The sequence below is a fragment of the Salvia hispanica genome, chromosome 5 (genome assembly GCF_023119035.1).
Source record: "Salvia hispanica cultivar TCC Black 2014 chromosome 5, UniMelb_Shisp_WGS_1.0, whole genome shotgun sequence".
Lineage (NCBI taxonomy): Eukaryota > Viridiplantae > Streptophyta > Magnoliopsida > Lamiales > Lamiaceae > Salvia > Salvia hispanica.
The window spans coordinates 35,389,671-35,406,014 of record NC_062969.1 but is presented as its reverse complement, the minus strand read 5'-3'; positions in this window follow the sequence as shown (position 1 = coordinate 35,406,014).

Genomic DNA, 16,344 nt, shown 5'->3' with positions numbered 1-16,344 from the left:
AGGCTTGACTGGGCGAAAATCGAAAAATTTCGAAAAATTGCGCTGGAAATTGCGCCCAGGTGGCGGCCCGCCACGAAATGTCCGGCGGTCGCCGCGCAGCAACAGATTGTTCCAGCGAGCAGGTGGCGGACCGCCGCAGCACATGCGGCGGTCGCCACGAAGAGGTCAGACCCTGCGAAAAAATTTTCAAAACACAAAATTAAACTAAAACAAAAAATACTCAAAATCAAAGCAAAAATTGTCAAAAGCATAAAAAGAAATTGTCTTAAAACATCCAAAAACATAGTACAAATGCTCATTTAAAGTCATTGAGCTTGACTTCTTCAATCTTGAGGATGAGGAGGGAAGCGGGCCTTGAGGTCGTCGAAGGCGCCAATAAGATAGGCGATGTCACCACTCATGATTTGGCGCTCTTGCGAGCCTCGACGGCCATCCTTTGGAGCTCTTCAATTTGTTGACGGCGATGCCCATCTTCCAATCGTTGTTGCTCCCAAAATTGTTGCCCCGCCGTGCGCCAATCACCTTGAGTCGTCCATCCTTGGCGGTTGTAGGCGTTCTCCCTTTGTTGCTCCGCCCAACGAGTATCCCAAGTGTTGGACACGTTTTGCATGTAGGAGTAGGTATCTCCTAGTTGGGCTGAGGTGTTTGCTTGAAACTCATCATTGGGATTCGGCCTTCCACGGCGGTGGTTTGCTCGGGTTTGGCGGCGATGGCCCTCTACTTCCTCTTCTTCTTATTCTTGGTGATGTTGGGGAAGGGGTGGCGGCGGCGCATGACTCTCTTGGGCGTGCGAATGCTCCCCTTCTTCATTGTAGTGATCGATGGCATCATAGGCGGAGTCATCATCGGCCTCAAAGATGGGGATGCGAGCCGGGATATTTCTCTTCCTAAACTCCCCATTGATGGGGTTGGCCTCAATGGCTCTTCGGTGCGCCGGGGTGTTGAGCTTCCAATTGACTTGGTTTGCCCAAACATCGACCTCAGTGAACTGCGGGATGGGAACGGGGAAGTGATCCCCTGTCACTTGTAAGAAAACTCCTTGACCCCAATAATCGGTCTTTAACATCCCCACCGAAAAGAACACCTCATAAGTGATAAAGCGCTCCCCGCCATCTTCCGTCAAACCGGCAAAAGAAACCTCCAAGTGCTCGGCGATCGCCGTGATCAAACCCCCACAACATATAACGCCTCCATCCTTCTTCGTGTTCCGGTCCACAGAGATAGTAAAAAGGGTTCCATAATCGAATCCCTTCTTGTTGAGGAGGCACCATATCACATTCAACTCCGTTTGGGAGACACTCCCCCCATCGACCCTAGCAAACATAAGTTGGGTCATAGCTTGGTGGAGGTACCTCAAAACCTTGTTGCGGATCGAAGAAGACTTGGCATTGCCCGCGGCGTGCTCGTGCTCATTCGTCATCACTCCCCAAACCTCATCAAAGTCATTCATTGTCGGCCTCGGGGTTGGGATCGAAGCAATAGAAGATTCCGCAATGATCCTCCATGGTGAGCGAGTGCCATCGGTTGCCTAGGCGGAAGTCGATGCTAAGAGGTATGTTTTGCCGGCGGTCCTTGGTGACCTTCAACGAGCTTAGGAACTCAAGAGTATACTTCCTAAAAGACGGCCACTTCCTCTCGAACATGTATCGAAGGCCGTTCCCGTCACCCACGTCACAATGCCCAAAAGTCCTCCGCGATCCCCAAAGTTTGAAGAGGAAAATCGTGGGGGTACCTCGAGGGCGCCGTCTCTCGCGCCGACAATTTCTTCCACATAGCCTTTTGCTCGTCCGAGGCAACACTAATGCCATAGTTATTCGCGTTTTCGGGCTTTCCCTTTGATCCCATTTTCCTATAAAAGAAAATTACAATACTTAAAAAGTATACCAAACAATGGGAAATCAAAGGTTCCCCCAAACTTGCACTCTTATAAGAAATACCAAAGAATCATCATATAGGTGCAAGCTAGTTGTTCAAATCTTCCTAGATGGTAGCATGGAAACGTGTGGAGCATAAACATCCAAACTAGGAAACAAAAATCCATCCCCCAACATGAATTCATCCCCCATGTAGAGACGTATCAACAATAAATCAATACGTATCAACAATCTCTATGGAATACTCAAGTATTGCAATTCATAGAAGTAATAATAGCCTCACAATGCTATGACCATGATTGCAACATAAGAACAAGTATAAACAAGAAGGAATCACTATCCACAAAGCTTCAAATCATCACCAAAACACAATATCACCATGGAAAATCAAAAAAATAAGTATACACAATCATCCCCCATCGTAAAATAAGGGTTTCCACCGAACAATTCATCCAAAACATGCACAAATCCATGAAAGAAGTGAAACAAAGCTCAGAAATTGAGTTAGGATTCATACCTTGTGTTGATTGAGAATTGGAGGAGAAGAACTCTAAACTTGGAAAGAATTGATAGAATGATAGTGTGGGTGTGTGAAATTGGTAATTTATAAAGGTGGGGGTTATGTGCAAGGAAGGAATTTGAGAAGGAATGGGAAAAGGAATGGAAAACATACCTTTTAAAAGAGCTATCCCGTCTAAGGACTGCGCGCGGCGGTCGCCGCACGCTGCGTGGCGGGCCGCTGCACGGGTCGTTTAAAAACTGCGCTTCCTGGCGGGCCACCGCAGCCCGTCCAGCGGTTCCTCCGGCCCGTCCTAAGCCTGCCTTAAGCCCGACCTATCCTGCACATGTGAATACACGTGTGGCGACCGTCGTGTTAAGTGCGGCTACCGCCACGCGTTAAATATATATATTTATATATAGAAAAACGAAAATAAAGAAAGAAAGGAACGAAACTAAAGAAGTTGGGTTGCCTCCCAACAAGCGCTTTTGTTTTTAGTCGTTAGCTCAACTTGAAGTGGCCCACCAATTGGGCGGATCAGCGACTCGAGTGCTGAAAATTGGCATTGGGAGCAACTTGGTCCCTAGCTTCTTCCACCACTTGTATTTCCCCTTATTGGTTTTGATAACATATATCTCGGGGTCCTCTTTGGGTGCTTTCTTCCTCTTTTGCTTCTTCTTCTGCGGGATAGAGGCAGAGGAGTTAGTATCGTCCTTTTCAGGGGAACGTCTTACCTCGTTGACAATGTAAATAGTGGAGGTAGTAGGATCCTCCAGTTCAAAGGGGTCTTGGGGTTTGTTCAAATCCGTGACCATGATTGCCCTACACTGCCGTTCCATCTTCGCCCGCTTTGCTTCCTCAAACTTGAGCATCTCGCTCTCGATCTTATAGGTGGATTGGCTATAGTTATCGCTAATGTGATCTCGCCACGACCTACATCAATCAAAGCTTTGCAAGTAGCAAGAAAATCTCTCCCTAAGATTAGAGGGACGTTCTTGTCTACTTTCATGTCAAGCACAATAAAGTCAGCGGGAAAAATAAAATCATCGACTTTTACTAAGACATCCTCAATCATACCTATGGTTTTTATGGACGAGTTATAGGCCAACCTTAGTGTTACGTCTGAAGTTTTGAGTGACCCAATATTGAGCTTTTCGTAGTACTTCAGTGGCATGAGATTGATGGAAGATCCTAGATCGCATAGGGCCTTGTCAACCTTTCTCTCTCCAATCCGGCATCGGATAATGAATTGGCCCGGATCTCTCTGCTTCACTGCCTTTTCTTTTTGGATGATCTCGCTGCAATGATGCAGTAGCTTAAGGTCGGCTTTTGTTGGCTTTCTCTTCCTCATCACCACCTCCCTTAGTAGCTTTGCATACTTAGGTATCTCCTGCAACGATTCAACTATAGGAATGTTAGTATGAACTTTACAAAACATGTTCAAAAAATGTTTGAACTGCTCTTCGAGCTTAAACTTCCTCTTTGATTGGAAAGGTAGCACAATCTCATTATGTCGAACGAGTCCTTGCTGAGTGGGTGCTTCTGCCTTATCTGTGGCGGCCCGCCGCAGGGTGTGCAGCGGTCCGCCGGCGGCTGGGCAAACTCTATTCGGTGCTTCAGCGGCGGCCCGCTGCAGTGGTTGTGGCGGTCCACCGGCGACTGGGCAGTCCTCAGTTTTCTGCTTTGCCACCCACTTCTTGTTGATGTCATCCACTTGTGCGGCTGCCTTTGCCCTGTCCTCATCCAACTTCTTTTTGCTCCATTTGAGTGTTGATGTAGGCTATGGCAGTTGAGATCGTGTTCATTCCCTGCTCGAGGTTGTTTATTCTAGCTTCTACCACTCCGATCTTGGTGTCATTAACCTTCCTATCTTGTGTGATTACTTCCAAGATCCTTGTGATCCCTTGGTCATACTTCTCCTCCTTCTTAGTTGTTTCAACTACTCCTCCTTTACCAACGCTAAATCCTGCGGGGGGTTGCAAGTAATTATTGTCAGAATAAGAGAGATTAGGATGAGGTCGGTTTTCATTATAATTATTGAAATTACCGCCCCCCTGATTAGGGCGATAATTGTTGTTGTAGTTTCTGTTGGAACCGCCTCCTTGCATGTAGTTGATCTCGTCCACTATCGGGGCAGGAGTTTCGGGTTTAGACACCGCTATGATGGAGGTCGGTGGAATCGGATCCTCCTTCCTTGATGTATCCATTTTGTCCACCCTAACTCTGAGCTCAGCCAATTCCTTCGCAAAAGAACTTTCCTCGGCCTCTTCAATTGCAGTTATCCTCTTCATGCTATGCCTTTCTTTCGACCACCCCCTGCTGTTGGTGGCGAATTCCTGTATTACCGCCATGGCTTCTTCACCCGACTTCCTTAAGAATCCTCCATTTGCACATGAATCAAGAATAACACAAATCTTTTCGTTAAATCCATTATAGAGGATTCCTACCTGATGATCCACGGTGAAACCATGGTTAGGGCACTTTCGGAGAAGAGCTTTGAAACGAGCAAACGCCTCGTAGAGGGGCTCGTCATGGCCTTGGATGAACTGGAAGATCTCGCTTTTGAGCTTCAAGATTGTTCCTGGCGGATAGTACTTGTCGAGGAAGGCATCTACAATGTCCTTCCATGTGGAGACCTTTTCTATGGGCATGCATTCAAACCACTCTTTAGCAGAATCAGTTAATGAAAAGGGGAAGAGTCTTACCCTTATGGCATCTTCATCGACACCGTTTAACTTGAGAGTGTTTGAGATATCCACAAATTTAGAGAGATGACGATTGGCATCCTCTATAGCCCTACCTGCAAAAGGAGTTTGCTCGACCCTTTGGATAAGGGGCATGCGTAACTCAAAATTGTTTGCATCAATACGAGGTCCTTCGGGAAAAGTAATCATATTCCCATGATTGAACATGTTCATCACGGGTTGTATTTCCTTGTTCTTTTTTTCCAAAGCCTTGCGAGCTGCCCTTTCCGCATCTCTCTCGTCCATCAACATCTTGACCATCTCCTGCAATTTTTCGAGTTCCGTTTTGTCACCCATCGATCCTGATCCTTTTTCACTCCTTATTTTCCTACGAGTTCTTTCAAGTTCTAAATCGAGCGGTTCTAGGCTGTCCTTCCCAGAGCGCGTTCGCATACAAAACCTGCAAGAATCAAAAACAAAAACAAATTAAAAACTAAAAATAAAAACTGAAAGCAATTAAATTCCAAAGTAGTAAAATTATCCGTTTGAAGATATCACTCCAAAGTGAATTGTCTTCCCCGGCAACGGCGCCAAAAACTTGATGCACTATTTTTTAGCACTAAATAAACCTGCAAGTATACAGAGTATATATAGTATAGCCAAAGGTCAGTACCGGATATCGAACACGGGGAAGACAAACACAAAGTGTCTATCCTTTACTAAGACTCAATTACTATCTGGAAAAGCAGTAGGTTTTGGAAAACTTTTGAAAACTAAAAACAATAAAAAGCATATAACAACTAAATGCAAATAAAACACGGAAATAATCGATAGAGATAAGGGAATCCTAGGGATGTGCGTTCGCAGTTATGGTTATACAAGTTCCAAACTTCAATACCCTAGCACAGTTATTACTTTGATAGAACGAGTCACCTAGCTTATGCTCATGCGATGCGAACGTTGATTACAAAATTAGGGTTGTCAATCCTAACACGTAACTCCATAAAGCTCCTAAGACCCTTGAAAAGTCCTCACTCTCAATTAACAGTGCCGTTTTAAGGGAAGCTAACTGTAGCGTCTACTAAGTGAATCTAACTCGCTAGAACTCTGTCACAGTTATGAAGCAAGCTATATTAAATCATACACGATTGTGTCACTCAATCATGCAGCATCAAAACTACTTAGGGAAGAAACAAAGTAAAAACAAAACGGATATTTTGCAAGTAGAAGCTCTCTCTTTTGATAAAGCTTGAGGTCGTATTTATAGGGGAAAGCCAATCCTTGTTGTAGAAGGAAAAGATCTTCAAAATATGGTAAATCTTGGAGCAAATCTAGGGCATCTCGAATTCGCCGCCTTTCTCCGGCGGGCCGCCGCACCTTGGCCGGCGGTCGCCGCGTTGGAGTCCAGAGAGTCTGCTTTCCTCGGCGGCGGACCGCCGCACAAATTTTGTCGGTCGCCGGCGAGACTTCTCTTCCAAGCGTATTTTTCCGAGGCGGACCGCTGCATTGATCTGCCCACCGGGCGCCGGCGGTCGCCGTCTGACTCCAGATTTCCAGACTTTGCGTTTTGGCTTCCTTTTTTGGCTCAATTATGCACGTTTCTCACAAAACACGTCAAAATACCAATATAGACAAAATATGCAAATAATGGACGTGTGGAGTGACTTTGACATAAAAACGGACCAAATAACGGCCTTAAAATAGTGCAAAATTCGAGCGTATCACCAGTCTTGAACTAGCATCTCCAAGCCGTCAGACAATTCTTCCACACTCAGTGCATTCAATCTATGCTTCCCAGCATTCCAGGAAATCTGTGAGCCCTCCCGTGCAAATCTGGCAGGAACTAACAATAAGCAGCTGATACACTTTTTATTAACACAAAATAAACCTGCAAGTATATGAAGTATATATAGTATAGTTAAAGGTTAGTACCGGTTATTGATCACGGGGAAACTATCACAGACTGTCTATCATCTCCTAAGCTGCTTTTACTATTTTGAGAAACAAAAGATTTTTCGATTTTGAAAACTAAAAACTTGTAAGATAACGAAAGCAATAAACCAAAGATTCTAGGGATGTGCTTTCACAGTTATGGTTTATACAAGGTCCATCTACAACACTCTAGCACAGTTCATACTTAACTAGAGTACATGTACATATACGCTCGAAGTTACTTTTAGTATACAAACCCCAGTAGTATGCATGTCTCATAATGCATAACAAGATAGTTGAACATGAAGGAGACAACATGACGGTGTGACATGATGAATCAATGCCTCTAGATCATCCATCGTAAGCAACCCTAACTTAAGGTGCGCCTACATAATTTCGAGTGTTTGCATCCCATCGTGCTTCTATGCACGAAGAACTAGTCCATGCTCACCTCCAAGAAAATTATAGAATAATAATGTGGCAAAGAGTAGAGACATGGCGGTAGGCCATCCGTTGTAGATGCTCTAAGTCTCGAGTTTAGCTATTTAAAAATCAACTGATTTTATGAGTGCAGCCGACTTGGTTGTGCGTTCTTTACTGCTCATGAATCGTATCAAGAAATTATGTGAGGATGATAATGAACAGGGATGATTAATACTCCCTCCGTCCCACAAGAATATGACTCTTTCTTTTTTAGTCCATCCAACAAGTATATGCACTTTCTAATTTTGGAAAGTCTTTTTCTCTCTAATGAGGTGGGACCCATTCTCCACTAACAATACTTTAATTATTTTTTTTCTCTACCGCTCTTTTACTTTACCTATTTTATACTCCCTCCGTCCCGTTTTAGGAGTTTCGATTGGGATAAACTAATAAAAAATACTCACAAAATAAGTAAAAAAATGTTAAAAGTGGGTTTTAATATCCACTACAATATTTATTTATTACACAATCAATTAAAAGCGGGTCCCACATCCACTACAACATGTATTTATTACATATTTAAACACTTTCTTAAAATATGTGCCCGACTCAATTGAGACTCCTAAAGCAGGACAGAGGGAGTATTAAAATTCATGCCTAATCTAAAGTGTATATTCTTTGGGGACGGAAAAAGTAACTTTAGAGCCCTGGGTATGTGAAATGAAAGGATAAAGTTCTTGAGTCTATTAAATTTAACAGATATAATACCTTGGACTTGGTGAGAGTGACTTGCTATTCTATCTCAATGAGATCTTTGATATTCTCAACTTTTTAGATTAAAATATAATAATAACAATAATATTAGTAGTAATCTGATCAATGAATATCAAATGTTAAATTAAATTAATACACAATGAAGTTTGCAGTTTTTGAATTCTTAAACTTGAATAAATACTATCACAAATTTAAAAAAAATAGTAAATACATTTCAAAGTGTTTTTCCAAGTATTTTCTTTTCATTTTGCCTCTGAACTTCTTGAGAATATATCTATATTAAATTCATTAATATTTTATTAAGAATGAACTTCAAATTAGGTTCCTGAAAATAAGGTTTGCAATGTTTCTGAAAAATCATTAATCACATTTCAAGTATTTTTCACTGATTTTTTCTCATTTTCACCCCTAAAATTCTTGAGTACATATTTGAACTAAATTCATTAATAAATATGAATTCAAATTTAACATTGAATTTATATTTTCCATATTCAGTTTATACAAAAACATAAAGTTCATATATAAGTAGATAATGAGTAAAATATAAATTAAACCTTATTATTATGATGATGATAATAATAAATATATGGAGTATTATAGGGAAGTGATCAATTGCTAACTAATTAGCAATCCCAAATTAAGACCAAATCTTAGCCATTAGATTAGAAGATCTAGTTGGTTGAAATAATGCTACATGGATTATATTTTTAATTAAGAAAATTAATAAATAAAATTAGAGGGTATTAATTACAATTCTCTCTCATTAAAATCATCTTAAAACTTTAAATTTTACGTAACTCTCTCGATTTAAATTATTTTTCGCTAAAAATATATCAAATTAAAGATAATTTTATAAGGATTCCAAAGAGATCTCAATTGCATATGTTCCGACGACGTTCGAATGATGAAATTTGATATTTTTTATTTTAGTTTTCGTAAATGTTGATAACCAGATTTTTATCAACAAATACATCAAAAAATTTCAATATAATGCATATAAAATCTCAATAAAACCATGTAAAAATCTCAATAGATATGTGTTGATATTTTCTTGTACTAGTGTTGATATCTTTATGTCATATTGTTGATATTTGTAATACACTATGTTGATATAAAAAATATTCACGAAAATTATCATATGATAACCTAATGATGATATTACCCTTTTGTTGATATTTTGTCTATTATTTATTGAAATTCGTAAGGTTCAATCTCATCCATTCATTTTAAAATTTAAGAGTAGAAATTTGGTTTTGATTTTAAATTAGGATGCTATAAGCAATAGAAGATGACCCATTATTTTTATATTAATATACACTCAATCAATACGAGTATTGATTTTCGTTATTATTATTTGGCCTTAGTATAACAATAGCATTACATGTAATATTTGATGAAATTTTAACCGATAAATATATAAATAAAGTAACTGTAACCTATTCAAATTAATACTATACATATATTTTTTAGTTTTAGGATGTTAATATTATTCTCTCAGTCCCACAAGAAAATGCACTATTTCCTTTTTAGTTCGTCTCACAAGCATATGCACTTTCCAATTTTGGTAACCATTTTCTCTCTAATGAGGTGGGACCCATACCCCACTAACAATACTTCAATTACTTTTTCGCTCTACCTCTATCTTACTTTACCAATTTTCCATTAAAACTCGTGCCGAACCCAAAGTGCATATTCTTTAGGGACGGATGGAGTACTATTTTACACAATTTTAAGAATGAACATCATTTATATTATATAAATATCATGTACATGGGTCATCTTCTATTGCTTATAGTATCATAATCCAAAATTAAGACCAAATTTACACCATTAGATTTTTAAAATGAGTGGATGAGATTAAATCTTACGAATTTCAATAAATAGTAGACAAAATATCAACAAAGGGGTAAGATCGTTATTCTGTTATCATATCATAACTTTCATGTTTTTTTTATATCAACATAATGTATTACAAATATCAACACAATGATATGAACATTTCAACACAAGTAAACGAAAATATCAGCACAATTTATTGAGATTTTACACTGTTTTATTGAGGTTTTACATACATTATATTGAAATTTTTGATGTATTTTTTTTTGTTGTCCCACTATAGCTGAGTTATTTTATATTTTGGCAAAAAAAATCAAATTTCTTATCTCTTAATTTATTCTATCTTCATCTCTCTATCTTTTTCTTTTCCTACTTTATTCTCTCTTCACTTAACTCACTTTTAACACAATTTCTTAAATCTTGTGCCAAAAAAAACGACTCTATTATAATGCGACGGAGAGAGTATATATTAAAACAAAACACCTAATGTTTATAATTCAGAAAATATAAACTGAATTTGACATTTCATTTGATGGTTCCCTTTTTTTAGCAAAGAATAAGGACTTAAAATCCAGTAACATTAGGTTTGACATAAATTTTAATGTATAATTGGTAAAGTAAAAGAGAGATAAGAAGATAAAATAATTAGAGTATTGTTAGTGTAGAATAAATCTCACTTTATTAGAGAAAAAAGAGTTTCTAAAATTAGAATACTTTTCAGAATGGATTTAAAAAGAAAATTGTTCATATTTTTCAGGGACGGTGGATTATACATTTATGTATAATATTATTGAAAAGTTTTGTTTTATTGATTTAACAAGTGATTTATAATGTGATTGAAAAGTTCTGGTTTTATTGATTTTTTTTAAGGAGATTTTATTGATATTTAAAATTCAAGCCAATTCAAGCCAAGTTGTAAGTAATTGAAACGTGTGCGATTTAAAAATAAAGAGAGGAACTGTATTAAAAAAAAATGAAATAGTAGAAGTGTAGAACTAATAGGAGAGGCAGAAGAGGACAAAAGTGGCCGCCAATAATAATAGCTGCAAAGTAAATTTTGGGAAGATGACATCAAAGATGTCTGCTCACAGCCAGCTGTCTGCCAACTTTCACACGCATTGCGTTTCTATCGAAATCATTCCTTCTCTTATATTGCACGTGTGCTATTTGCGGGTCCCAATACGATACCCATATTCCTACAACTTTTGTCCTTTATCGCCTCCCCAAATTCAAATATATGGATGTAGTTTGGCAAATTCTACTCTCTTATTCCCCATTTTGATCCGGTAAGGATCACCTACCACAAATTCTCCTTCATTATCTAATATCAATGTTTTAAAAATCGGACTGGCAAACGAACCGATGAAGTTATCGGTTTACGGTTCAACCGGTCCGACCGATTGAACCACTAGTTGAACCGAAATACTGTAGCAATAATATTATATATATTAAATGGGATGAAATCAATTGGTAACTAATTACCAATCCCAAATTGAGACCAATTTTCAATCATTAGATTAGAAGATCTTGTGGTTAATATAATGCCAAGTGTAATATATTTTAAATTTAAATAATTATTAATTAAATTAAAAGGGTATTAATGTCAAATCCTATATGTAGTAATTATAACTAACTACTTTCTCTCTCCTCAAAATCATCTCAAATCTTTAAATTTACGTAACTCTCTCAATTTAAATTATTTTTTCGCAAAAAATATATCAAATTAAAGATAATTTAATAAGGATTCCAACGAGATCTCAATTGCATATGTTCCGACGATGTTCGGGTGATGAAATTTGATAAATTATATTTCAATTTTCGTAAAATGCATAAGCAGCTATTTTCAACAAATGCAACAAAAAATCTCAATATATTGTAGGCAAAATCTCAATATTATGCATGTCCAATCTCAATAAAAATGTGTTGATATTTTCTTGTCCTTGTGTTGATATTTGTAATACACAATGTTGATATAAAAAAACACTCACGAAAATTGTCATATGATAACATAATGACGATATTACCCTTTTGTTGATATTTTGTCTACTATTTATTGAGATTTTGTGAGCTTTAATCTCATCCACTCATTTTAAAATCCAATGGTGGAGATTTAGTTTTGATTTTGGATTAGGGTGCTAAAAGCATTAGAATAGGACCCTATATTAAATTATATATATTAAATACATAAAACATATAATAATATATTTTTAATAAAATCAGAATTCAAAATTCAAATCCTAAATAGACAGCCTTCCATAATCTCCCGAATCACACGCATATATATAGTATTAGTATAAGTTAATATAATTGCGTCTGAAATTAAATAAAAAGACAGCACTACTTTTTATAAAGCAGAATTAAATATTAGTAAAATTCCAATTGCACAAAGCCACAAACCCTATTTTGCATCCCCACATGCCGCCGCATGTTTAGAAGACCCCAACCCCTTCTCCATTTTGAAACCCCCATAGGCCACAGGCCCACAGCTCTCTTTGTTTTATCCTCCAGCTTTTGCTAATTCTTCTTCACTCCCCTTCTAATTTCTTATTCTGTTACTCAATTTGTGATGTAATCGTCGTATATATACCGATTTTGGCCAACTAATTGTGCCTCACTTTTGTTGCAATCAAGTAAGCTCAACATTAATAATTTTTATTTTGTTGGATTTCGGAGAAAGGGAAGCAATTTCGTGGGCAAGGTGGTGCTTGGATCTGAAATAAGCTGCAGTAGAGGTTCATATCGGCAGAAAAAAAAAGTTGGAGCAAGAGATTTTCAAAAAAAATATAAAAACGGTCCGGCCCAACCGGCCGGTTTACCCGGTCTGAAACGGCTCAAAGGGGTAACGGTTTTAATGACCAAACCGAACCGGATATGCTACCGGTTCGCGCCGGACCGGTCGGACCGGCCGGTCCGGTTTTTAAAACACTGCCTAATACACACATATAAGCATGTGTGATAAACCCCATTATCACTTATCATGTTTGTGTGTGTGTATTAAGTGATGGAGTAGGATTTGTGGTAGGTAATTCATTCCGATACTCGGCCCGGTAAAAAGAATACTGGGTATTAGGTACCCAAAATTCAAATCCGAAAAAATTAGATAATTGGGTATCCAAAATCCAACTTTCGAGTATTGGATTGGGATCAGGTAGTGAGAATTTTGGAAGATCGGGTAGGGGTTAAAGTTAGATAATTGAATACCCGAAACTCGATTTTTTTGGTATCAGATCAGGATCGAGTAGTGAGAAATTTGGAAGATTGGGTATAAGGTAACCCGATACCCAATCGGGTATATCCGAATTATCCGAGTTATATTTTTTAAATTAATAAATTATATTTTTATTATAATTAATGTAATTTAATTTCTTAATTACATGGGGATGGATGAAAGATGTTAATATGTAGGGCTGACAATTTTTGGTACGACACGATAACACGACACGAACCCACACAAAATTAATGGGTATGTGTCAAGGATTATTGGGTCCGTGTCCTTATCGTGTCGACACGATAAGGACACGAAAACTTCATGTCGTGTTCGTGTTACACGTTAAGAATTAATATTAATATATTACTCCCTTCGTCCCCCAAAATTCGTTACCATTTGATCTGGCACGGTTGTAAGAAATGTAATAGAAAGTGAATTGAAAAAGTTGGTAGCATGTGAGTCCTACTTTTATATATTAGTTTTAAAATAAAATATGAGTGAGAATGGATTAGTGGAATGTGGGGTCCATTACCAAAAATGGTAAAAGTGAAATGTGACAAATTTTTAGGGACGGACGAAAAAGGAAATATGTGACAAATTCTCAGGGATGGAGGGAGTATAATATTATTATTTTATTATTTATTTTAAAATTTAATATAAGAAATAATATTTATATATTATAATATAGTGTTGTTATTGTGTCGCGTTATATATTTGTTGTTATCATGTCGTGTTGACCCGAAGTGTTTCGTGTCGTTAATGGGTTCGTGTCGTGTTCGTGTCTAAAGGTAGCGGGCCGTGTTCGTGTTCGTGTTTAGAGTTTTCTTAACGGGTTGTGTTCGTGTTTGTTGTTATCGTGTCGTGTCGTCTAACGACACAACACGCACGATTTGCCATCCCTATAATATGTCAATTTCTTATTGTAGATGGATGAAAGATGTAATTTAATTTAATTTCTTATTGTGGATGGAGGAAAGATGAAAAATGAAATTTAATTTGTTAATTACATGTGGATGAATGAAAGATGTTAATATACGATAATTTAATTTCTTAATGTAATTTATTTTCTTGGTGAGGATGGATGAAAGATGTTAATATGTTACTATAACTTATGAATTTTGTATTTTTCAAAGTTTGTAGTTATTTTTCTCTTAAATTCGAACTACTACAAGAATTTTGTATGTCTAAAAGTTTGTACTCCCCCCGTTCCACAAAAGATGTCACACTTGTGGGATGACACGAGATTTTAGGAGGTTTTATTTTGTGTGTTAAATGGAGAGAGAAAATATTATTTTTATATTCATGTGAGAGAGAACTTTTTTCAAAAATGGAAATGTGACATCTTTTGTGAGACAAACTAAAAAGGAAAGTGTGACATCTTTTGTGGGACAGAGAGAGTAGTTGTTTTTACTTGAATACGACTCCAACTTTGTATTGAATTTATTCGAACTAAATAATTATTAAATAAATTGTAAAACTTTGTAGTTAATTTTTTTAAAATCAAAATTACAATCAGGACTGAATACCCAATTTTTCGGGACTGGATACCCGAGTCGAGTATCTAGGTACTCGAAATCAAATTCGGATCGGGTATCCGGTATTAGATTTTGAAAATTTCGAGATCGGATATCCAAAAATTTTGGATCGGGTATCTGCGGGTACCCAATTTGACAGGCCTACCCAATAGTATCTCATAATTTATCGACTTGATTTTGGATTTTCCTATTTTCATACACAGACCAGCTAGACTAAATTGAGCCAAAACTTTTAGACCTAAAAATTAAGAGATTGGGTTAAATCAATTAATTAAAAGAGTGAATTTTAAAATTGATCCCTAGAAATTATAAATAATATCACCACAGGTCTCTAAAAAAATTATTTATTGCATTTGAGGTCCTTCTTAACTTATTTTTCACATTTTGGCCCTAACACATTGAGAGCTCATTTAATGTAAATTTATTGATATTTTAAGAATTCAAATCTCACATTACATATATCTTTTAATTTTTAATTAATTAAAATAGATAATAATTTAAAAATATGAATTACTCCTTTCTTCTCATTCAAGATGACCAACTTTCGTTTTTTGTTTGTTCCAATCAAGATGGCCACTTTCCAATTTTGGAAATAACTTCCTCTCTCCTCATTAAAATATTCAACTACATTTTCCTCTCTACTTTATTTCACCTACCAACACTTCTTAAAATCCCGTGTCACCCGAAAAGTTTCGCCTCAACTATGGCGAAACGGAGGAAGTAAAATAAAATGATTTCAAATAATTATAAATGAATTAATATTGGCAAAAACATGGTTAGCAATATTAAATATAGTTACTTCTTCCGTCACCTCCCTCTAATTATTTTCCCAATATTATTTCATAAAGTTAAACACTTTATTAAAATTCACATCAATGAAAATTGAGACATTTATTAGCGGCTAGAGAGATTATTTATATTAAAATCATTATTTATTAGCAGACGAAGGGAGTATTTATATTAAAATCATATTTATTAGCGGACGGAGAGAGTATTTATTACACATTTTAACAAATTATTGATAATCAAATTTAGGACACGTAGCCTCATAAATTAGTTTTACAATCAAATTATAATTTTTAATATTGATATACTCCCTCCGTCCGTGATTAAATACCCCATATTTGATCGGCGCGGGTTTTAATAAATTGTTTGACTTTATTTTATATATTAATTTTATAATAATATATAAGTGTAATATAGAGTCCACTTATTAAATATAGTAAAAGTGAAATGAGATATTTATTAGCAGACGGATGAAAAATAAATAATGAGACATTAGTTGTCAGATGGAGGGAGTAGTACTTTTTTATTTTGTCATTTTTTATCCACCAAATTTCTTATTCGCGAAGCTTGCGATTTTACCTTAACATAGTTTGGGTTATTTTAAATAGTAGTACTACTACTAGTTATCAGCTAAATGAGATTGCGATTTGCGCATAATCAAGGAATGAATAATCACTTCAATTTAAAGTGGGAAAATTCTTCTCAATCTACGCTCACATCAGTGACATTCCTCCACCCCATCAAAAAATATGACTATTTGATCTTTATTTATATGACTGCAAAATTAAGAAAT